The 26170-nt window shown below is 31.6% G+C and overlaps 1 pseudogene; it reads left to right on the top strand.

Annotated features, from left to right (window-relative positions):
- The window catches only part of LOC128174339 (multiple epidermal growth factor-like domains protein 6), a 228694-nt pseudogene that overhangs the window by 127140 nt on the left and 75384 nt on the right, over window positions 1–26170 (top strand).

The following is a 26170-nucleotide window of genomic DNA, read 5'->3' on the forward strand; positions in this document are numbered from 1 at the left end:
AGGCACTCTGAATAAATAATTCATCTTGCGTTCACAAAGCGTGCAAATGTTGTTTACAGTGCGTCATCGTTCACTTTGCGCTCGGTTAGCGCTCTGTGTTCGCTCATCGTTCACCGTTCATTAGCGTTCACCAAATTCTGTTCAGCGTGCGCTCACCGCTCGCCAAGAGTCAGCTCGACGTACGCTCAGAGTGCGCTCACCGTTAACTCATCGTTCAAGTGGGACAGTAGAACGTTGAAGGGACTGTTCATATATCTCACTTTTTTAAAAGTTCGCCCTATAGATGTATAAGTTGTCACATGTGTAATGCAATGTTTGCAAATTAAAACTTAATATGTTTTACGGTGCGACCGTTGGGGCGAGCACAGCATGTGATCAAACTATGAATTATAATAAATTAATAAAATAAAATTAACAACGTGAAATTTGAATGCCAAAAAATAAAACATACCTATTTTTCAGTAAATTTTCATTATTCATAGTTTATAAGATTTGTTATAATTTATTTATTTATATGTAGAACAATAGTTTAATCTCAGATACAATGTTGTTAAATAATAAAGATTTTAATATATAAATATTCATTGCACTGCATTTTCCTCTCCTCTTTTAAAGTGATTGTGATTATGATTGATTGATTGATTTCCCCCTTTTTTTTTGCAGTAGACATTTTTTCTTAAACTTTCATATAAAACTTGACTCATCATAGAGCTTCCCCCATGCTAAATTTTTTTTCATTTTTGTCAATTTATACATAGAAAATCGACTTACCATGGATTTGCCCCTCCACTTAAAAAAAAATAATTAATGTTTAATTTTATTTTTAGTTTACGCTTAAAAATATTTGCTTATCATGTTAAAAGAACATGGTGTTGTCCCCACCCCCCCCCCCCCCCCCCCCCGCATGTAATAAATGTAAGTTAAAATAAAGAAACCATTGAACTGCTAAAGAGCTGAAGGATTAGAATTTTCATGATTTATTTTTCTTTTTGCTTGCAAAGATTTTTTGGATGAGGCTGCCATCCACCCACCCACCCCCTTTAAAAAAAGGCGATGCTACGTATAACGTTACGTTTCAGGAAATTACCGTAATTATAGTGAATAAAATATTTGTGAGCATTCATCCAAATTAGTGCAATTTACAACTGTTTCCTGTATCTGAAGAAATGTCCTTATTCGTCAGCTGTTCTTTATCTTAGCCTTTGCAAGATTTTGAGAGGATTTCAGCAGATTTACAATAACTTCAATTAGAGTAATTTCCCCTTATCAGTGCTTATTGTGACGTCAAAGCTGACGTTGGTTAAGTGTCGTCTTACTCTTTAAAACTCCCCTGAGAAATAAAAGTATGCGAAGTATACTGTTTTATTTACTTAAAAAGCATGATGTTCTTAAAATTACACATCTTATAAGCTTTTCAAAGGTTTTACTTTGATTCTCGGGAGAACGTGATGTTGGAACGTGAGGTTGGAAACCATTGGTACTATGAATTGTGGGTCAAAATTTACTGACTCCGAAAAAATATATCGGATCAATGTGTAAACGTTTGTGACGTCACACGATTATTTTTGATTGAAAGTGTACTGAGGTGAACTTTAGAGGTAACATTGACTGTATGTCGCTTACATCGTTATTGTTTTTACTGTCTAAATTTGTCTTGCGGATTCTCGTGAGAGTGTGAAGTGATAAAAATTGCCATGATTACAGGGAACTACTGGGACGATTAAAACGATGCATTACTGGTCCGATTTACTGAGCCAAAAAAATCCGTTGAATGAATGTGCAACTAGTCCGAATTTTCTATTCACACACGCCTTGCCGGTAGAGCTCGCTTCGCGCCGGCGCTGCGCGCCGGCGAGCTGCGCTCGCTATAATTCAGAAATGTGTGTGTTTTTCCCCAAAAAGAAAATAGTTTTTATCTAATGTTTTATATCGTACCTTGATATAAGCAGCTCTCAGTTAAAATATCAAAAAGTTCCATGCAGTAACCAGAGAAGCCAGAGAAGGAATCTTTAATATAACATTGTGTTTCTTGAGCAAACAGATGGAAAATACCATGAAATTACTAGAACTCAAATATCATACACTTTAAATTGTATATATAATTCGTACAGAGAGAGAGAGAGAGAGAGAGAGAGAGAGAGAGAGAGAGAGAGAGAGAGAGAAAAGAGAGAGAGAGAGAGATTATAACATATCATGGCACATTTGAAGCCATACAATCATTAATCGCCGTGGCGTCTAAATCTCACGCTAGTCTGCCTTGTATCAAATTGCGAGTATTTACTAATTAGAATCATATCCTGTTGTTAGATGTTTGAATAGAGTATAAATTATACACATATTTCCACAGGGTTTTTAATTAACCATAAAATGTGTCCTTGTATTTCGTGTACTAAACGATCACACAAAATATTGACGTACAGTACCAGCAGTACCCTCTGTCACCAAGTGACGACAGATATGACGGTAACGCTGTTGACGGACGTAAATCTGACCTGAGCTTTGACAGTGGTCAGTGATGGCCATAGATCATGTGCAAGGAATGATGAACCTTTATTTTTTTTATAGAAAGTAAATCAAAATTTAAACAATCACATCGAAATAAGCTTTTGAGAGATTCAATGAACGTGTGTCGCTAACAAGCGTCGGAAGTATTGTTTTCATATTCAAGTGCTTAAACCGGATACCAGTGGTGACCTGGCCAATCTCTTCAAACATTAATGATCCCTCGTCAATCCTTCCATAATGCAAATTCGATATTATCTGAAGTTTTTGTATCCGGTATTTGTTTTCATTAATTTCCACATAAAAGAGTAACTGTGAAATGTATTCCAGCAAAATCATATACGTTGTAGAGTATAATTAATCTTCACTAGATGTATTTACCTATAGATATGTTGTCCATGTTTTTATTGATTGAAGTGTTTGCGATTTCACGGGCGTATGGTGAGTTTACATGTATATAATGCACTCGTCATTTAATATTTAATGAAAAAGCTAGTGTATAGTGTAATTTTCCTTTTTACAAAAACAGCATTCTAATTAAGGCGGTTATCTACCGGTATTGTTCATCACTAAATATAATTTATAAATATATTACAATAAAAAATATCATAATTAATTATTGTTCGGTAGAGTTATTCATATCAAACAATGTTTTTGCTACATTCAGGTTTTCTTTAAAATCATATATAAGATTAGACTTTTAAAATAATTTGAAATGACAACTGTTCGGACAAATCAAATAAAATCACACATTAATTGTTTTTGTTTATGAAGATCGCTGATAAGTAAATGTTAGTTAAAATGAACGCACTCAATTTTGTAAATGTAAATAATGTTATTTATTATGTGTTGTGTGTTTGTTGACAGTGAACGTTGCCCTTAATAAACCTGCATTCCAGGAGTACCCATACCGTCAATACAAACTAGGTAAGGACAGATTTGACGCCAGTAACGCTGTGGACGGACGTAAATCTAACCTGAGCTTTGACGGTGGCCAATGTGCTGTATCATATAATAGAGAAACCATCACCTGGTGGGTGAACCTGATCAGCATCCACAGTATACATCACATCACTATATACTTCGGGACGGACAACTATGGTATAGTCACAGTCATTATGTATCTAGGAAATGATAGCCTCTGTGGTATAAACTGTCATCACGCATAATTATATGCTTTTACTGACATGTTTTACCAGAATACTAAATCTTTATATGATTTTACCTGTTAGTTTAAAAGATGCAATACCGGAACATTTTTTTTGGTTTTAGTGTAATAGAAACTGGAGAAAAAAAAGTTTCAAAGGCTGCAATGAACATGAACAGTATTTCCTAAAAAACGACAGTTTGATCATCCTGCACTTTTTCATTTCATTTCATATATTATAAAACGCGTCCGAGAAAATCATTTTAAGTTTATAACAGACTTACGTTTATTGAACAGAATAATATGTAGCTTTAGTAAAATACCTGAAAACTGCAAGCTGAAAACCGGACCTTAAGGTTCTGAATCTCAATTGACGATTTTGTCAATCCTCCATTTATGTAAATACATCAACGCATGACTAAAGTAAAAATGAAACGGTGTGAACGGTAAGGAATTTTCAATAATAAAGATTGTGTAATAGCGGAAATATTCAATGCTATCAAAATTATACAACAACAGTTCGCGCAAAGTTATAACAAAGCAGACTTGTCTAAAACCGCACTTTATCGATTCATAGCAGGTAGACAACGTAGAAACCTAATGATAATTTTTGTGTTAACCTTTTTTCCAGATAGTATTTAAGTATACTTTAATCCCCAAAATGCAGATTAACACAAACAATCTCCAACATATATTCATGACTAACATGGCGACCAGATAGAATTACTGTATGTAAATATATGATTCTTACTATTACGGTATACTTCATGGCGTGTTTTAGAGTGCCTCTTGTATGGTCAGATTTTAGTTTTACCTTCTGTAAATTACATTGGTTTTTTTCCGAAGTATGAGCGACAAATAGGTATATTTATTTCTGAAAATGATATATATAGCACAAATCTTGAAAATGATCTCGATAGCACTAACATCCTGGTGTTTATTAAAACAAACCAATGATTTCCAATATAAGATATTGTGTTAAAGAATGCGCTAGCACGATAAAGAAACCTTCATATGTAAGTTCCTCTAAATCATATGCAGTTTTTTTTCAGGGTCAGATATTCAAGTGATTGGGAATTTTAGATTAACTTGATAAATGTTTCATATTATCTACCCACCACGGTTATCAATTATATTATCTTCACATGTGTACCTAAAGGTTCAAGTGATTTTTTGTTAAACAAGAAGGTGTTAGGTGCCTTTTTCAGGTTCTTTACTGTTAGGATTAGGCGTGCTAAGTTTTTAAAGGAAGGTTTAGACAGCCCTGATCGCCACACACCCTCTCATGCAATAGGCCTATATTACACTGACTAATTATTCAAGTATGTTTTATTTCACCAACATTTCTTTCTATAACGACAACCATGTATGATACCTGCTGAATAATTTATGTTACTCTTTATATATTTTTTTTAATTTCAAGGGGGCAACCAGTGTTTTTAATAAAATCTGTTAAAATGGTTAATATACATATCATGATTTTGTTGATATATTGAAATGGTTGAATACTACGTAACTTGTTTTTTTTTCTGGGTTTTTTTCTCAGAGATTTCTCAGGGTTTGGCCCCGTCGGTTATTTTTGATGTTACGAAACGTTGGCATTATTATAAACGACAGATATATGAAACTTGCATATATTTTCCATATAAGCGAGTTTTAAACCATTTAGATATTTTAATTGATAGGTGCATGGAGAATGTGTACTTTTTATCGCCTAGAATGTAGTTGATATTTAACGTTTTAGTAGTTACCAGTCTAGAATAAAATCGTGTCATCTTGTTTTATCATTTTATCGATAACATCACTTACAGATTCTCGGTATCGGGAAGTGGTATCAGGCTTTATTCTTGGATTCTCCGTGTATGTCTCCAATACTACGGATAGATTACAGGGAACGTTGTGTTTCAAGGACGACAACTTCACAAGAAACACAATTCCTTCTGTCTTCACAACAAACTGTTCTGTTCATGGACAATATGTCATTTACTACAACGAGAGACTACCAGGAGTCGTCTACCCTGACGGTTTTGAACGTAAAGTAGAGAGTTACCTCTGTGAAGTGGAAGTGTATGGTTAGTATTCTTTATAATTTCAAGAACCTTTGAAAAAATGGTTAATACATTTCATTTTTGGTCACATTTTTACCTTTATTGTCAAAACACAAAACAAAAAACCAGAGTGTAGACCCTATGGATTAAATCAGTAATGGGACAACGTGTTGTCCACTTGAATGAAATTATTGAATGTTTTCTTCATTCATTTAAAGTGTCTATTTTATCTAGGAACCCCCCCCCCCCCCTGGAAAAAAATAGTCAAGTGTTATGATCAGCAATTTAATTATCGATGTGAATTATTAAAACTAGGCACAAAGAAACCTTTTGCTATTTAATCAGAATAAAGATTATTTTATGACAGGATTGACCATTGCATTTCAAATATTTCATTTAGTAACAAATTTAATGAATGGCAAATCCTCTTACTGTAAGGACCATGGATGTTACATGTATGTTAGGAGGGGGTAATGTAGCTCCCTATAAACCTAATGATATTTGCCAAAGGTTTATAGGGTGCGGAGTGGATACAAAAAATCCGTGGCTAGCGAAGATGTTAGGTCATAGTCTTTAATTTGAAGAGACGGATCTGTATGTTACGATAGTCATTTACTGGATATGCATTGATTTGTTTTACCATTAATGCATCATCATTTTTTTTTACCAATGAACATTTTGTCTGTACACCGTGTCATGATTTCCATTTACATGTACACCCTTTTTTTTTTAAGCTTGATAAAAGTGAAGCTCATAACTGGTTTATCACACGTGTATCATCAGAGTGTCTCGGTTCATATACTACTTGCTAGCCAGGAAAATGAAAACATCGCCGTGCTATACTTTTGACTCAAGCTTAATTTTATTGTTTTTGATTTACATGGAAAGAAACGTGAATAATGGCTGTACAATGATTTCTTGTTATTTGAATACATGTACCTAGAAAAGTACACACTATTTAGATTACATGCACTGAGTACTCATCATTATTATTATTTTTTTAATATGATTATGTAAATATATAGTTAACTGTTCCAAATGTTTTCAAGTACACGGGAATGCTCTTTGCTACACATCGTCCAAACCGTTGTTCTTAGATATGCATATATTTACTTGTCCGTTTCTACTTTTTTATTTTGACTTTCTTTAAACTAATGGAATGCATAATGTTGAACTTTTAAACTTTTATTACGGTATTCATCATGCACATGCATTGTCTTATGAACACTAAGTACGTATATTTCTATTAAACAGTTCATTATTGTCAATACGCAAATAGAAATAGTATCCATTAAATGAATATTTCGCAATTTACCAAGAATCACAATTAATCACATTAAAACCAATTGACCCCTAATTGTTTTTTTTTTCGAAAGTCACACAGTCACCTAAAATGCATCTCAAGTGTCCCTACAAATTCAGATATAAACTCGTATCAATCCTGCTCGTGTACTTAAAACACGATACATAGTCAAGGTGTTTGACCTTTGCAAGAAATGTTGTTTAACTCATTATGTATTTTTTTTAATGGTTGTCCAGCAACAGGGGTTTAAGAGTAGAACTATTTTTTTTTTTTGTTATTTTTTTTTTTTTGTTTACACATAAATCCACATACACACATATTTCAGACATATTTCATACATTTCAAGATTCTACATATTGTAATATCTTATTAATATACAGGAAACATATTATCCGTGTAGTGTGAAAACGTGTTTTTTTTTTTTTTTTTTTTTTTTTTTTTAAATAAATAAATAGATAATAGCAGTAAATGAAAAGAGAAAAAGCGAGATACAGAAGAAGATACAAAAATACAAAAGGGGGGGGGGGTACATTATCATTATATTTGTTCACAACTCAATATAATACAAAAAAAGAAAGAATAGTTTAAGCAATCACAGATGTCATAAAACTTGTTATAATTTCTCACAAATTGTTTGCCAGTGGTTTTCATAATCTGAGTATCTACAGTTTTTCAATAGCATATATTTTTCAAGCAGAATCCTGTTTTTTATTATTTGTTTTACCAATTCAAAACTTAGATGAGGGTTTTTGTTATATTTGGTAGCAAAAATATACCATTTAATAACCATCGATATCAAATTATACATTTTATAGATGCTTTGTTTTAGAAATTTACCAAATAAAACAGATTTCCTATCAAAAACTATGGAAATATCAAATTGATTTAAAAACCATTCTTCAATATTACACCATAGTTCTTTTACATAAAAACATTCATAAAAAAGATGATCAATTGTTTCAATATTTGTTTTACAGAAGCTACATAAGGGAGAATAAATTAATTTCAACTTGTGCAGATAATAATTTGTAGGTATAATTCTATGTAAAATTTGATATTGAAGCCAGTTGACTTTACTTTCTTGGACCGCTTTAAAACAGAGACAGTCGATTCTATTCCATTCTAGATCGGTGAAATTTTCTCCAAGATCTCTCCATCTAATTGATGATGTTATCGGTTCTTTTTTTTATTTTCAATTAAAATGTTATACATTTCCTTACATCCTTTTGTATTCCTATAAAAAAGATAAATAGAGTTTGGAATTTTAGGTCCATGTTCTTTGCTCATATCTGTATTATCTATGTGTTTTTTTACTGCTTTTTTTAAACCTGCATATTCAATAAAATTTGTATTCACTTTCATGTTATTTAGTATTTCTAAGCTAAGAAAATTCCCATTACAGTCAAACAGATCACTAGTTAGTGTGAACCCTACTCTAAAATATTTTCTTTTAAATACTGAGGAATTTCCTATCAGAATGTTTGGGTTGTCCCATAAAAGTTCATTATTAAATTGTTTTTCAGTTTGTTTACTTGTTGATTTTATTACTTTTGCCCAGTTAAGTAACACTTCTTTCCAAAATAGATTTGGTATTTTTCTAATCATTTCAAAAGTAAAATCTAATCCTCTTTTCCATAAATCTGATATTTCAATTTCTAAGGTTGTTTCTAAAAGTTTTACCCATTTTGCATTAGAATTAATTAATCTTTTTATCCAGCTGGATTTTAGGGCAATGATAAATGCTGGGTCATCAATCATTTTTAGCCCTCCATATTTATAATCTTGTATTACAGTGTTTTTCTTTATTTTATGCATGTTGCATCCCCATAGAAAGTGGTACAAATCATTTTCCAACTTTTTTATCAAGTTTGTATCTGGATTGGGTATACTTAATATTAAGTGATTTAATTTTGGTATAATTAATGATTTTATTATTTTAAGTCTCCCTATCGGTGTTAGATTTCTGTGTTTCCATTGATTCATTATTTTATTAATTTCTGATAATTTAGGAGAATAGTTTAGCTCGGACATTTCTTCAAGATTAATTGAAAATTTAATTCCGAGAAGGTCAAATGCTGTGTTGTTCCATTCTAGCTTCCATCGACTATGGTGAAAAACATCTTTAGAAAATTGTTTGCTACCTATCCATACCATTTTTGTTTTTTGGAAATTAATTTTAAGACCAGATATATTTTCAAAGAAGTCTAATTCTCTTAGAATGCAATCAAGTGTTAGGGGAGAGCCATCAGAAATAAGGGATGTATCGTCTGCATATTGGGACAGCTTATATTCTACATTTCCAATTTTAATACCTGTTATGTCTTTATTTCTGCACAGAGGAGAAAGAGATAGGGCGATATAGGATCTCCTTGTCTGCAACCTCTTTGAGGGTATATGTAATCTGAGCTAAGCCCATTCTGTAAAACACATGACTTTATTCCTTTATAAAATCTATTAATCCATTATTTTTAGCTTATTACCAAAGTTGAAAAAATCTTATGTTTGATTGATAAATTCCCAGGAAATTGTGTCAAAAGCTTTTTCAAAATCTATTAGCATAAGCAGTCCAGGAATTTGTTTATAATCTGTATATTGTATAATGTCATAGATTAGTCTTATATTTTCTCCAATAAATCTTCCTTTAATGAACCCAGTTTGGTCTGTACTTATTAGTTTATCTAAGTGTACTTTAATACGTTCTGCTATACATCCTGATGCTATTTTATAGACAACATTTAAAAGGGTTATAGGGCGCTAATTTTTCAAATACTGTTTAGGTTTTCCTGCTTTTGGTATACAAGTAATTATACCAAGTTTATTATGGTCTGAGAATTCACCTATTTCATAAGAATTATTGTCACAAAAACCCCAATGTCTTTCCAAAAAAACTTAAAGAATTCACAGGTGAAACCATCTGGGCAGGGACTTTTGTCATTCTTCATTTTTTTCAGAAAATTATAGACTTCAGTATTATTTATTGGTCCCTCTAAACTATCAGATTCTTCTTTTGTTAACTTAGTTATATTAAATTTGTTTAATTTTAATCGAAAATCCTCTGTATAAATAGTCTCTCTTTTTCTATAAAGATTTTCATAAAACATTTTAATTTCATTTAGAATTTTGAATTGGTCGGTAATAATTGACCCGTCATCTTTTTGTATTCTTGGAATTTGGAGTTGAACTATTTCGTCCTAAATGTTTTAATACGTTTCTGGATGAATTTGAAAATGTCTCGATGAACGTTCATGCATACCAATATACACAATCACATAGATAAACGCCTCTTGTATCTTATTTCATTTAGAATTGATTAAATTTGATCAAAATAAAAAAAAATATGTAATAAATAACATTTGATGTACAGGATGTCCAGCAACAGGGTTTTACGGATCTAACTGCTCCATTCCATGTCCAGACGTTAACTGTCAGTACTGTCACATAGAAACGGGCACCTGCCAGGGATGTACGCCTGGGTACCAAGGTCATCACTGTGAATTAGGTAAGAAATTATTTCAATTGACAAAGATTACCTATACTTCTACATTCCTGTATATGGCCTCATTACGCATTGGCTACGTTCGAAATGCATTGGTAAAATTTATCAATCTTTTGGATATTTATTTTAAATCTGAAGCAATCATGTGAAACATGTATATACGTGTACATTTGTGTTAATTGTATATAATAATAAGTGATATGCATATATGTCCTTATCATTAAATTAAAATAAAAGAAAACTTTGAAGTCTTTTATTTTTGTTAATTGTGTATAATGAAAGGTCAAATACATGTACATGTATGTGCTGATGATTAAAAAATCAAAAACATTGAAAACATTAATTTTAGAACCCATTCGAGTCCAAATAAAATAATTTGCTTTGCTTATTACTGTGGGATTATTAGATTTCGTAGTGGTTTAATTTTCTTGGTATTCGTTGGTACATGTACCTCTCATCCAGGAATTAACATCATCATCGAATTAATAAATTAATGTTATAAAGTTTATATCTTTTTGTAGATATAAGATAATACACGAAGCAATATCCCTACAAACCTGAACATTTTAAGCAATTCACGATTATAGTAGTTCCTATATTGACTTTTAAAATTTCCTTAAATGTTTTAAATAAGAATTGTTATTGTGCAGTTATGTGTCCTTTTTTCCACAGCAATTACAGAATATAACAGGCTTTAGCAAATTTACGGCTATAGAGAATTTTTTTTTATATACAAGTAAAGTCTTTATATAAACCTAAAGAAAGTCGCCGAATATGACGAACACGGCTCTAAAGTTTACGACTGTAACGAAGTGAATATAAGACCTCATTGATGGAATTCAACGCAATGTTTAAATCCTTTAAAGAATAGTGTACATTGCAGAGTTCATAAAAGAACATACATTTTTTTAACATGGTGACTGCACTAGTATTTATTAAAATTCTCGCCAATGGACTGCTAAAATAAAACAAACTGTTCGGAAAATGTAATTTATTTCATTTTTTTTTTATTTCGATTTGTCAGAGGCGTATTTGGTTGCATGTTGTCGTATGAAACAGCGTGGTGAAGATAAAAACAAGATCAATTCCTTGTTTTACCAATGCTCTTTATATTTGTAACTAATGGTCCTATCGATTATAAAATGTACGACAGTTTGAAATACTCTCGGCTGTCTGTTTTGGGATTTCTAACAAATTTTCTTACAAATTCGTTATTGACATTAAAGGAATAACAGCTATAGCATAGAACGAGTTTGATTTTATCAGTTAAAAAGATTATACCGGTTTAAATATGCAACACGGAATTTTTGATATAACAAACAATAGCTTGTTTTCAGTATATTGGCTGTAGTTTAGCAAGTGATAAAAAAAGGCCAGTAATCACTTCCATTTGTGGGTCATGTATCATACATTGTTGCGGTAAAAAACATGTACAAAATTGTATTGGTTTAAAATGTCAAACATTAAATTGTCAACGTATACTTAGGAAATCCAGTTTGGAACTCAAAACTGAAAACAGTATTTTGTCTTTTAAAAAGATCTGCGCAGCCCTTGCATTTGGTGTTTTGTTTGTTTTTTTTTGGTTATAACGTTAGAATGCTGACTGTGAATTCGTTTACAAAGGTCATCTGGTTTTTCAAACGTTATAACAAACGTTACAGACGACGAGAAAAGTGTATTTCTTTGTGCAGCATTTTTTAACAGTTGCGACCCGTAATAAGCCCAGTTATTATGATCATGGGGGTGGTGTGTTTGCACTACGTTGTTACAAGCGAAACAAAAAAAATCTATATATTTGTCTAAATCAGATACAGCTGTTTTCTTGTGTAAAAAAGACATTTTCTTGTATTTTTACTAGCATGCCCACGTGGTTATTTTGGAAATAAATGTACTGAAAAATGCATTGAAACATGTGCCGGATGTAATAATGTGAATGGCGTTTGCGACTCTGGATGCATCCCAGGCTGGAGAGGTTATTACTGCAACGAAGGTAGCGTTTGTAATATTTAAAGTTTGGAGCGGAATTTTTTCAGGCAGGCTATATGTACAACAATATCTAAAATAACTTCAACACTGATTCATAAAAAAATGATGATGACCAAATTTAGGCTTAGTAGTATTATGTTAGTCCATCCATAACAAAGGCGAAATAAACAATTTTGATTGATCTTTACTTCATCAAATACAAATGTTAAAGCTACAATTATTATAAGACTGACATTAACCAAACTCGAGTTTTTTTTGGTTTTTTTTTTTTAAATCCCTCGGTTGTATGTATGTAGTGAGCTAAATGAGCTTTTGCACTTCTATTTTCTAAAGAGTTGTCTGCCTTAATGAACATTTTTAAATGTAACTTTCTGAAAATATGTATGGTAAACTATAATTGTTTTAGATATTCGAAGGAAGGAAAAGCTTTTGCAACTTTTTAACAAGAGAAATTTGAGAAAATTGCTTGTACTAAGGAAAGATATTTAAATACATTTTTTTCAATATACTTTAATATTGCTTCAACATATGATACATTTATTATTTTTTTTTTTTAAATTCAAAGGTTAATCTTTATTATTTAATAAACTCATAAAAATCACACTAAGAGTTTAGTTATCAAACTTGCAATCTATTATATATGAAATATGATAGTTATGGAAGGACTACCTAAATGATAACAGGGGTTGTCTAGTAAAGCCAATACATTCTTTTAAAGTGTTCATTTGAGGAAATAATGGTTGTTTATTGATTTGGTTTATGGAAAATTTGTTAATAGTAGAAAAAAAAATAGCTAAAAATTTAGGTTTTTGTTTGTTTTCTTTGGCTAATATATGTAGATAAAACATTCAACACACTGCTTACCAAATATTTTTTTTGGTAATTATGAATATGAGACACAGCACTGTGATGGACATGTGTAAATTATATTAAAGAATGTGATAGAGGATCGTATGGTATTAGATGCAATGAAACATGTGGACACTGTCGTGATGTAAGCCAATGTTCCCTTATCAATGGGGCATGCTTAACTGAATGTGAAGCTGGTTTTAAAGGGGACGTATGTAAAACTGGTAAGAAAAAAAAAAACCAGGTACAAGCAGAGGAACAAAATTCTTCAATTTTTTTCTGATCACCTGGTTACTTTTTAAAATTCTTTCATGTAATAAAGGCATAACAACATGTAACTTTTGCAATGATATACAGCGAAGTGCATTAATTTTAAGGTAGCATTATATATCATTCTCAAAATATTAAGCTGGAGTCATTTCATATCATTTCATTTAAAAGATTGTGACAGTGGTTCATTCGGCGTTGACTGCAACGAAATCTGTGGAAACTGTCTCAATGAAAGTCAATGTTCTCATATCAATGGAACATGCTTCACTGGATGCAATGCTGGGTACGAGGGGGACCTGTGTAAAACACGTGAGTAGAAAGTTATCAGGACAACTAAGTAGATATACAGCAGGTTAATAGGAAAGTGTTGATAACTTTAAAAAAAACGGAGATGTATCTGTAAATACATGAACTTCATTTGTCATAAGTGTTATAAAATATCCAGTAATCTTCTTTAAAACGAAAATAAGCAGAAAAGTAAACTTTGATTCATATAAATAGGAATGATGATATTACGAAATTACAAAATAATCATTTATATTTGAATTTGAGGAATTATTTTTGTCCGATCAAGTTATAATGTTTCTAAATCAAACCAAGTGCCATTGTAAACGGATTTTTATAATTTGTTTTATTGAAACCTTTGATTTATTTTTACTCAAAAAAAGAACATAAAACAAAAGGAAACAAGCTGATGTCAATTTAATGTCAGAATTATAGTTGAAACGCATAAAAGTGACTTGCAATTTAACGAGAAAAAATGACGTTTACTAACGTTAATGTTTAGGTTATTTATGACTGTAAGACAATACTGATGCAAGTCAATGCAATTCTTGTTACTGCATTAACCTGTGCTAAAACGCAACAACTGTTTGACTTTTGTTGCATCTATAATCATTTTAGAGGATTTTATGGATATGAATGCAATGAAACATGCGGGCACTGTAGAAACAAAAGATATTGCTTTCCGATTAATGGTACTTGCTTAACTGGATGTGATGTTGGCTATAAAGGAGCCTAATGTAAAACACGCGAGTAGGCATTTTTGCGGCATAAAATTCAATAAAATGACTTTTTTTGAAACATTTTTAAATCTTATTATCAGTATAAAAAATAATTGCAAAATTAAAGCAGAAATGCTCAATATATTTGTGTCTGTCGACATATATTTTATGTATGGGAATGCATATTTTAATTTCTAATAACGATTTGAAACAAAGGTGCATACTAGACACACTGAGTAGAATAAAAAGTGATTACATAATAATAAATTCCACGATTAAAGAAAAGAAAATAGTGCATGTATAATAGGTCTTTGTTTACTTTGGAAGGAGAAAGTTGGATATCAGAAATATTTTTAAAAAACGCAAAATTATATGTTATATTTACTTTTTTTCCAGGAGAATCTATATATCTAAACATAATTTAACTACAAAATTAGTAAAACTGGGTTTTTTTCTGATTGTGTCAAAGAATTTATGACTTATCTTTTGATCCAAGTGCCACATTATAAAGTTCGGGTGTATTTAATATGTATTCAATGTATTTGAAATCATGTTTTTCCCCGCTAGTTTGAACGCATCAAGCTTTGAAAATAATAGGTCAATCCAAGCTACCACTCAAAGATGGTATGTATCATAATAGTATTTTATACAACAAATCTAATAAAATGACAGCGAATTTCTATGCGCGTTAAAGATGCCTTACAATCAATGAACAGAGCATAAACCGTGAAAAAGAAGACTTGAGAAAAAAACTGAAATAACAAGGCAAGGTAAGTTTTGATCAAAATATTGCAATTTGTAATGATGCTTTTTTGTAATCTGTAAGAACAAATAATCAGTTAAAAAATGTTATGCAAATTTGTTACAGCAGTCTTTCCTGTTGTTGCCAGTCTCGATAAAAGGTGTATGCTACCAACTTCTTACACAGTTTTACAATCAAAGACATTTCTATATAAATTGTAAAATTTTAATCAATATGTTTATGTTTCAGGATTTCACGAATTCATCTATTTCACTGTTATATCAATTATACGTTCACTTAAATGTTGATTTAAAAGTATAATTCAGATACTCTTATCTTGTTGTTTGTTTTGAATTATTAAAATGCATAATTAAAGTATTTTTAATAGTTTACACATAAATGTTAATTTAATTACAGACACATACGGACTTTAAAAGACATGAAATGAGTATAATGCACAATATGTTCTATAAGTCGTTGGATCGGCGCTAATGTTATTTAAACAATTTAATGCAAGCTTTCAATATTATCTATTTTCTGTCAAGTTATCAGAGCATGGTGCCGGGTTTGTTTTCCAGCACACTGTGTATATGTTGGAAATTCTGAAAACGTAAGTCACATCTTAAATAGTTTAAATTCTTAGCCTAAAATGTCCTTTGAAATCGACAGATGCTTCTAATAATTATTATAATTCACCCTCTCACACGTGTATTACCTAAAAATGGAGTATTGTATAATATTTCTTTGTTTTTTGATTTGCAGATAAAACATTCTTTTATTGGTGGTTTACGATAAACAACGAACAGTTCTACATGAACTACAATTTAACTTGTTTTACAATTTAATAGCGATGGAGGATGTAAGGCAAGATAGAATTAATATGTCTATTTCAAACAATATTGCTCTACCACTTTAGAAATACTTAGCATATTTTGATTTTTAGTGTAAAATACAAAATAGTACGCTGTTTTATTATGAATTATTATTCACTGACTAATTTCATTCCAAATAATACCGATGAAATTATCAATTGATTCTATGGCTAAAACTTGTCTTGAAGGATAATTATATATTTCATACTTTCAGAATACCATTGGAAGTAGTTTGGCTCATAGAAAATGTACATTAATAATGCTGTACGAAAAAAGGGTAAAAAAGAGATATATCAGCAATACATGGTCACAATGGGATTCGTTAATTAACTTCCTCATACTTGATTTGCTACAAGAGAGTAAACACTTAATATGATATCATGAAACTTATATAAACAGACAAAGGTCAATAACGCCAGGATTGAAAATAAACATTTTTATATGAATTTCTTCACTGAATACTATTGATCGACAACTTCTATGAAAATGCACATTGAACATAAATGATTTTGTGACATTTTAAGTTTGCCTAAAAATTAATTCGTCATCCTTTTACAACATCATTCTATGTTTAGTTATATTGATTCTGTTTGCTTATAATGTGTTTTGCTTTTAACGCTTTGAGCTATTTTAGGTCACCTGAGTCACTCTGGTGACCTATTGCAATTGTTCTTCGTCCGTCGTCGTGCGTCGTGCGTTAACAATTTTACATTTTTAACTTCTTCTTGAAAACTACCAGGCCAATCGTTACCATTTTTTGTGTGAAGCATCTCTATGGTAAGAAGAATCTCAACTGTGAGATTCATGGCCTTACCACCCCTGGGGTGCCACGGGCGGGGCCAAATATGCAAAAAAGCCAAACTTTAATAAATATTCTTCTCTCCTTCCACATTTGTGAGGGAAAAACTAAATGCATGGTTATGATGTCCATAAAGCCTTTTACCAAAAATGTGAAATTCATGGCCTCTGGTTCAGGTGTTCAAGCTCTAGGATGGGGCCAACATGGCCATATAGTTAAAATGTATTAAATCTTACATACATACTCACATATATATTTGTTAAAAACTAAATGCATGATTATGATGTCCATGAAGCCCTCGAACAAAATTGTGAAATTCATGACCCCTGGGTCATGTGTTCAGGCTCTATGGTGGGGCCAATATGGCCATATAGTAAACATGTATTAAATCTTAGAAAATCTTCTCTACTTCCATATATATTTGTTAAATACTAAATGCTGGTTATAGTCTCCATGAAGCCCTCTACCAACATTTTAAAATTATTGACCCCTCTATAAGGGGTTCAGGCTGTAGGATGGTGCCAATATGGCCATATGGTAAACATGTTTTAAATTTTAAGAAATGTTCTTTTCTACTCCCACACATGTGGGCAAACACTGAATAAATGGTTAAGATGTCCACTAACTCCTCTACCTAAATTGTGCAATTCATGGCCTCTGGGTCAGGGGTTCAGGACATGGGGTGGGGGGGGGGGGGGCAATATGGCAATATAGTGTAAATGTATATAATGTTTAAAAAATTTATTCTCTATTTCTCACACATCTGTATTAAAATCTAACTTATAATATTATGTTAACCAGGAAGTCCTCTACTGAAATTTTAATTTTAATTTCCCCTGGAATATTGGTCTAGGGCATGGCCAAAATGGAAGTATAGGTGTTAATGCATATAATATTAAAAAATTATCTTCTTTACTCCCACACACCTAAAAGGAAAACTGAAGTCATGATTTTGTAGACCAGATCTTTTTAAAAGCTTTTTGTAAAAATTGTAGGTTTCATAGTTGTTTTAGAAAGATTTCAGGCAGGGAGTTGGTCGTCATTACAAATTTACAATTTTTCTACTCCAGAATGAAACCTAATTAATTAAATGCATATGTGAGACTCTTCGAAAAGTTTGTGTATGGGTTATCTGCTACTCAGATGACCGTTAAGGACAATTGGCCTCTTGTTTCTTTAAAAAGATTATACTATTTTTACTGTTGCTCTAAAATTGGCGATACATGATTTCAATGTTTATTAATTCATCAAATTGAGGTAATCAAGAAACTTTACACTGGTTACCCATCCATACATCCTTAATTATTTGTTTACTGTATGTAAGCTATTTATATACTTTTGTAACATATAAAGTAGGTAAAATAGTATGACGATTTCTGCTTCGATTGCTGAAAAAAAAAGTTGATAGATTAATCATGAATGCATTTAAAGTATAACAATGAACATGCCGATTGTGTTTTTGTTTTATGTGTTTCATTGCTGTTATTAATGAGTGCCGCCTTTTTAATTATTAGTCAACATTTAAACGGATAAATAATTCAGTAAAAATATGTTATATGGAAATTACAAGTGATCTCCTCTTTTGTGACTTTCGTGACATGTTGAGATACGTGCATTCCACGTTGCTATTTTTGTTAAGTACGTTTCCTAAGATGAACTTTTGTATCCACAAATACAGATTTCAGGTAAAGCAAATAAAAGTACCTTGTTACGTATATCGTAATGGAGCTGTAAGCTACCAGAGCGTTAAGCATACTACTGCTTTCCTTATTTTTTTTTTCTTCATGGTGATTTTTTTCAGAAAGATAAAAGAATATTATCAAAAAATATCTCGTTATTTCATACGTGTAATGTGTATTACCCGCGTGAATAACATGTGTTTTATCAAACAGTGGTGCTTTATCAATTTCTTCTAGCAAGCACTATTTTAGACACAGCCTCTCGCTTCAATGCTTCCGTGACCTTGGTTTTGGAAAGAAAAAAAAGATTTTCCTGTAAATTCCACATCACTATTTCTACTACCCACAAATTTTATATTTGCTTCATCCAACACGATGTAATGGTTATAATTGCTCGGTAAGCCCAGCGTATGTATTAACTATTTCAACTCTTTGGATAAAGCAAATATAAAATCAGATATAAATATTCTCTATATATCTCTATATTTTATATGTATTTATATTATATTTATATTTCATATTTTGTATTGGGCGCACGGCGGGTGTGGCCGGTCAGCAGAAAATCTTTACTCATCTTAGGCACCTGATCCTACTTCTATCAATTTTCAGGTCCGTGTTGCACTGCTTTGAATTTGTATTTTGTTTCATTGATTTTTGAGATGGTCCACTGTTTGCTATTGCCATTTGTTCATCCACCCATCAAACCAAACATACTCCCATTCATTCCTTAATTCACCCCTCATTCAAACCCTCATTCTTTTTTTGAATTTATCTTTAATAAATAATAATTAATATAGTGTTAATCTTTACAATTTCATGTGCAACGAGTGCATACAAATTGAATACCTTATGTGTTTCATTTGCATGTGACTCAAAAGTTGAACACTGTTTGTTATCAACACTTGTCACTGCTAAAAAATAAATAAAAAAAATCATAAAAACGAGATACGAAGTCTTAGAAATTGATATCGATATTTTTTCGTAATTTTGTTCACAGTCTACTAGTTTTATGATATTTCAGGTGTATTAGTTTTTGACGTTTAATGTTTTCGGATTCGCAAACAAAATTTGGACAAATCATACTAGGTGTCATTGTTGCAAACATAGGTGAGAATATTTAAGGTACAACATTGAAGATTATTTTAATTTGATGATGAGTTTTTCTGATTAAGTTTACTTTAAATACTTACATGTATTTGTATTATCTATTTTATATTATAGAAAGCGTATTTGAAATGACAAATCCTTATATTTATGACATGAAAAACTTTTGGAAAACCAATGGACACCATACATATTTCGTTGAAAACTTTCGAAAATGTTAATTGTATATACTTGCAAAGTCAGCCTCGTTTGACTTTTTGTTTGACTTTTTCTGTAAACAATACAAGTTGTGTTTTTCCTATGCATAAAGAAAGTTATGTAATCTTGAGTTAAGAACACTTCATCTCTTAATACAAACACAGTTTCTATCTTAAAAGGGTTCTTACACATTTAAGCAATAAAAAACCTGGCCTTACTTGGTATAAACGTACGATAAAACAGAACCCATGATTATCGATAAAAGTTCTCCACAGCAATGTTGTCAGGAAATTTAATCAGCAAACATCTCTCAATCTCTCTCTCTCTCCCTCCCTCTCTCTCTCTCTCTCTCTCTCTCTCTCTCTCTCTCTCTCTCTCTCTCTCTCTCTCTCTCTCTCTCTCTCTCTCTCTCTCTCTCTAACATATTCAAACGTGAAACTCAAAAATCAATTTATTGAAGCTCTTCTACACTTTTACAAAAAGTAGTTATATATGAGATTTTTGCCAAACTGCATGAATGTTGGGGAAAAAGGTACCTATTTTATTGTTGTCGTAAAATTGAAAACGATCTGATTTTATTTAAAAAATGTTCACCGAGTAAAATATGATGAAAAAAGCAGAAGTAAAGCTAACTAAATATTATATATTTTACTAAGATCAAGAAAATATATAAAGAGTAAACAACATTTTTTTCTTTAATTTTTAATACGGAAAACCTACCGATGTTAACATGTAACAACTACATATTTATGTCGTAAGATGCATTACTCTTCTTTAAAAGTATGACATTTGAATATTTTTTTTTAATTGGAATAAGACATGCTCTAGGTACACGACATAATTTGTCTTTATAATGTAAGATAGTATGCGTTGTTCTTAAAATTTTAAGGAAACGTGTATAACTGATATATGGAGTAAGTGATGAATACTGTTGTTTTTTTCCCACAGCATTTGTATTGGTGGTGTGTTTGCACTTCTGTTATGGTAAGTTCATTGCAACAGCTTTAAAAGAAATATTGAAGTTGCATAAATCAAATAAAAAAGTAATTTAAATGCATTTGATAAATTGTAAGAGTGATACTCGGATATAATTGTTAAACAAAAAAAGGTGCAGAAATTTCAACTCTAACAACAAACGACTAATTGTGACCACATCTACACTGAGCTGTGGATTGTAATTACACGGATGTTCTAAATATGTTGTGTTTTAGTTGTATCGATAAACACAGGGCTATGCTATTGTACTTTATACAAATTAATGTCAGCTTATTTATTCCTTAAATGTAAAAAAGATATAATGCATATCTATATTAAGGGTATAGTGATTTTGATAACATCACTTGCTTTGTGCATGCGAAAAGACGTCTTGTATTGTTGTCAGGGAGTTATTAAAAAAGCATCGTAGTATTTTTGCCATCAGTTTCTATCGTCCTATAATTTATATTCGAGACTGATGTAATGCTATGCGTAGATGTCTCGGGAGTGGGGGTGTTTCAGATGATAAGGACAATTACATATTAATTAAAGAGTTATTGCAAATAGGCTTCGATCCCTTCCTTGCAGAAGAACACACATTTTACATGCATTACCCCAGTGGAAGTTTTCTGATCCGAACATGCATGCATGTATGTTAAAGCGATATTATTTAAAATGATCCAGCTTGCGTGTCGACGTTTAGACCGCGCTGGTAACATAAGAACAAATAGATATCAGTTTAAAAATGTACAGATATACAACTCTATAACAGTGGATTGTAAACCACTCATATCCAAGTGAACTTGAAATAAAAGATACCACAAGTAATGCGTCATCTGTTTCATAGTTGGATATCTTAATGGAATAGGACATTTATGATGGCCTAACAGCAAAACTTTATGATATACGTAATGACTTCATTTTTCTATAGTCAATTTTTCCTAATATAGGTCGTAATGTACTTTCGTCCTCTGCATATGAAGTTTTTGTCTCTCAATCCAATACACAATAACATATTCTACCTTTATTTTGAAGTTGCATGCAGTTTCTAAGGCGAGGCAAGCTACTCACAAGCCAGTTGAGTTAACAGGACTATTAACAGTATCAATTAAAGACATTTTGTTCCTTTTATGGTCGTTATAACGGCCTTTACAGGAAAAAAAACAGTATTTTCAGGGGGAAAATCTATGTACAATCGTCCTCTGGGTTTCATGCTGATTTGTGTTTTTCGTACTTATTGTTAGACCATAATTACTCACCTTATTGTCTCCATTTTCTTTCCAAACGACGTTAAAGAGGTGTTACCGGTAAGCAGAGGATGCTAAGTCATGGCACTTGATGCTACTTCTATTGATTTTGAACATTGTACGTTATCAGTAAATTCCTGTACATCTGAGAATCACAGATTTAAAAACCTATTGGCACAACAAAAATGCCCTTCGTGCCTTTGTTGTTAATAAAAAAAAAACCTGCGGTTAAGTAAAATGTCCCTTGATACCTTTGATGATAATAAAATGTTTCAGAACTTCTTTAATTAACGTACTAAATAAGAATTATCATGTACACTTTATATTATATACCCAATGGGTAGGCAGAGCAATGAACATTTCTAAATAACCATGGTCTTAATTATTTATATTTTGCAGCTCCCTCAACACTGGTAAAACGTTTTTACTACTATGAATTTGATCAATACATGTACCTGACAAAATTCACTGAGAAACCTAACATTATGATCACATGCCTGGCCAAGTTAATATTAAAGTATACAAGGTTAACATACCTATCAATTTCTAACAAAAGTATTTTTAATCTTAGGGGAGTTGTCCTGTCTAACATGTTCTGAGGTGGTGTCGCCTAGACATTGTAAAGCCATCCGCCGATGTAGTGAAGGACAGGTTAAAACATTCAATTTACTTGGATTTTTTTTCAGATGTCAGATAAAAAAGAATAGAAGTGTTTATTTTTTGTTTTTGTTTTTGTTTTGTTTTGTTTTTTTTTTTTTTTTTTTTGTTTTTTTTTGGGGGGGGGGGGTGTTATTCCCTGCAACTTATGTCATATTTTTGTTACCATCTTAAAAGAAAAAATTAGTTTTTTTATAATTTAAAACGAAAGTCTGCGCAATGTATCTTTATGTTATAAAAGGAATTCCTCGCAAACAAATATAAAATAAAATTTGATAAAAACCTTTCGTTACATTATCTTTTTCATGAAAACATTTTCCCCCAAAATATCATGCTTATACTCTGCAAAGAAATTTCTAATAAAAACGTCATATTATATGTTTGTAATGTTAATACCGATTAATTGCATTGTCATTATAATTAATTTTCACAGGTATGCTTTACTAAAGAATACACAAGCATAACAGGTGAAACGTTATACAACGTTGGATGCCAAAGTTCATTGGTAACCACAATCAATATTAATTGGATCATGTTTTAAGTTTTTATAGTATTTTTCAATATCAGGCTATTCTTTAGATTAAAAGGTTAGTTATAAATTATGATCTGAGAACAGTTATGATTAAAAAGAAATACTATCTAAAAACACCTAAATGTATGATTGATAAAAAAAAAATGTTTAATATCAGTTGCTTGTTTTTTTTAAACAAAATGATATACAGTACCGATCATGCCCAATCTAACAGAAAGTAAACTCAAACTAAACCTTGGGTTTACTTTCTGGGTTTACTCAGGGTTTATTATAGTGGATCCAGAGTAAACCAAGAATGGACACAGAGAGTAAACCCCGATCAGAAGTAAACTCCTGAAAGCAGACGCTAAGTGTTAATTCGTTATATACAAGGGGCAGGAATTACAGGCAGTATTATGGTAAGATAAAATGCAGGTCTGCTTCACAATTCAGTGCTTACAGTTGACCCCAAAAGCAATTCTCGAGCAAACCAAAAGTAAACCCCCAGTAAATTCTAAGTAAACCCCGAGTGAACCCAAGTTTTCAAAAAAATAAACCCAGAGTAAACCCAAAGTAAACCAAGAAAATAAACCCGAGGTTTAATTGGAGTTTAAGTTAGGTTAGGTATGATCGGTACTGTACATAACTAATATTGTTATGGCTCTTAATAAGAATATCAATTCAAATGATCCATTGTCAAACTATAAATTATTTTCCCAAAAAGTTTATACTTCAAGTTATGAATTATTAATCGATTTTTGATTTGCATTTAATCTACTTATATTTTTTCTACCAACGCCTGCACACAGCGATGCCAATCAAACGTAAGGAATCCATTTTAGAAAGATTTATAGGATCACAGAAATACGTGTATAGTCCTGATACCAGAGTATGCTCTGAATGTTGTTCTTCAGATGGGTGTAACAGGAACGGCTGTGGGACATTAGGTGAGGTGCTCCTCTGAATTAAAGGAATGTATATTTTCAAATATATTTTATGTTAACCAGAGGCATGCAACCACATAACTCACATACGCAAAATATCATGCTTCTAACTCTATAAAGTGTATCTAATTGAAAATATTGAGACAGTTTAGTAAAGTTTCACATACATTTTCTTTTCAAAGACTTTTAAAAAAATGACGTCAAATATGTATCCATATTATCCACATTTTTTGGCAAATACAATTTTGATTTGTGTATTCCTATAAAAATAGAAACCCTTTCCATTTTGAACCTATCATCTTCCTTACAACATAGCCTATATTGGGGGGAACATACAAAATTCAATTACACTCAATTTCAAATTGTGTCTTGTTGAAAAGAAAATGGTTCTTGAATTTATACACATGCATTGTCTCTATCTAAGACTGGTTTAAGACAAGTAAGATTCTTATTGACCCCGTTCTCAAAAAAGATGACGAAAATATCAGAGGCCGCAAACGGTCTTAACAGATAAAGTCAATTATTTTCGCAGTTGGTGGCAGGAAGAACAATGGATCGTGAACCGTTGCCAAAATAATCACATGTAAAAAAAAAAAGTACTTGTACAAAACTTGCACGAACTAAAGCAATCGTTTCACAACCCAAACGCAATAGATTTTGCGATATATTTCAGTCTATATGAGACTATTGTATTATGATCGCGAGTGTTGTAGGATAATGCGACATGATCGCGCGCTTGATACAGTGATCAGACGATTGAACGTGTGCCATTGCGATTGGACCTGCGGTCATGCGTTCAATAGTACGAATGCTCGTGCGAGCATTATTTTCGTGTGTTAAGAAACCGGGTATTTACACACTAGTTGTAAAACATGGCGAATTGAAGCTTATATGAACCATGCAATGATAGTGCATGTAAATGTTGCAATATTACATGAGAAACGTTGAGTAGCAGTCTAATGGTCGCAAACAACAATGTACAAAACGTTGTAAAACGTTCGTATTGATGTTCTTATCCTGTTCTGTGATAATTTGGATTGCGTCTGAAAAATTTGCATGTTCACTATATTGAGGAGACATGAAAACGCATGCAACGAATGCGAGAGTTCGTGCAACGTATGCAAGAGCTCGTGCAAAGCTTTATAAAAATCCGCTCGCAAAATGTTCTACATTGCACGTGATCAAATTGTGCATGGCTTTAATGAATAAATAAAATAAGAGCTAAAACGCAGATTACAATACATTAGACACATTATACCAGATGTGTTTGTACATGTACATTTTTTTTGGACACATGTGTTTTGACATAAATGTTTCTACTACAATTATTTACTTGTTGAATTTTGTACCATGGTGACTCTCTAACCACTATTCTTTTCAAATTATACGATTTTCTAATAAAAAAGAAACATACCTTGCATTTATAATTACTTGACATATTCTTTATAGATTATCCGGAAATAAGAGGACCTACTTGCTTTGACTGCCAACAAACGCGAAATTCTAAGTTATGTAGATCAATAGCCGTATGTAAACAGTGGGAGGTAAACATATTATATTATTTGTTTGAATCTTAGAAAATAGGATGTAAGTAATGCATATCCAGAGGTATTAAGTGTGATTTTATTTTCAACATCTGCCTACGTGTTAATCCTTAGAAAAAAAGTAACATAAAATCTTGAATTCTAAATTATCAACTGTACATCGAGCTATATGTTCAAATTTGAACAAGTTACAATGTCAATAAGACTAAGAAACTGGGCTGATCGAATTAACGAATCATTGTAAATAACAATATTCAGTTGATTACATGTAACATGTATAAGTTATCTGTCAG

The sequence above is a fragment of the Crassostrea angulata genome, chromosome 2 (assembly GCF_025612915.1).
Source record: "Crassostrea angulata isolate pt1a10 chromosome 2, ASM2561291v2, whole genome shotgun sequence".
Taxonomy (NCBI): Eukaryota; Metazoa; Mollusca; class Bivalvia; order Ostreida; family Ostreidae; genus Magallana; species Magallana angulata.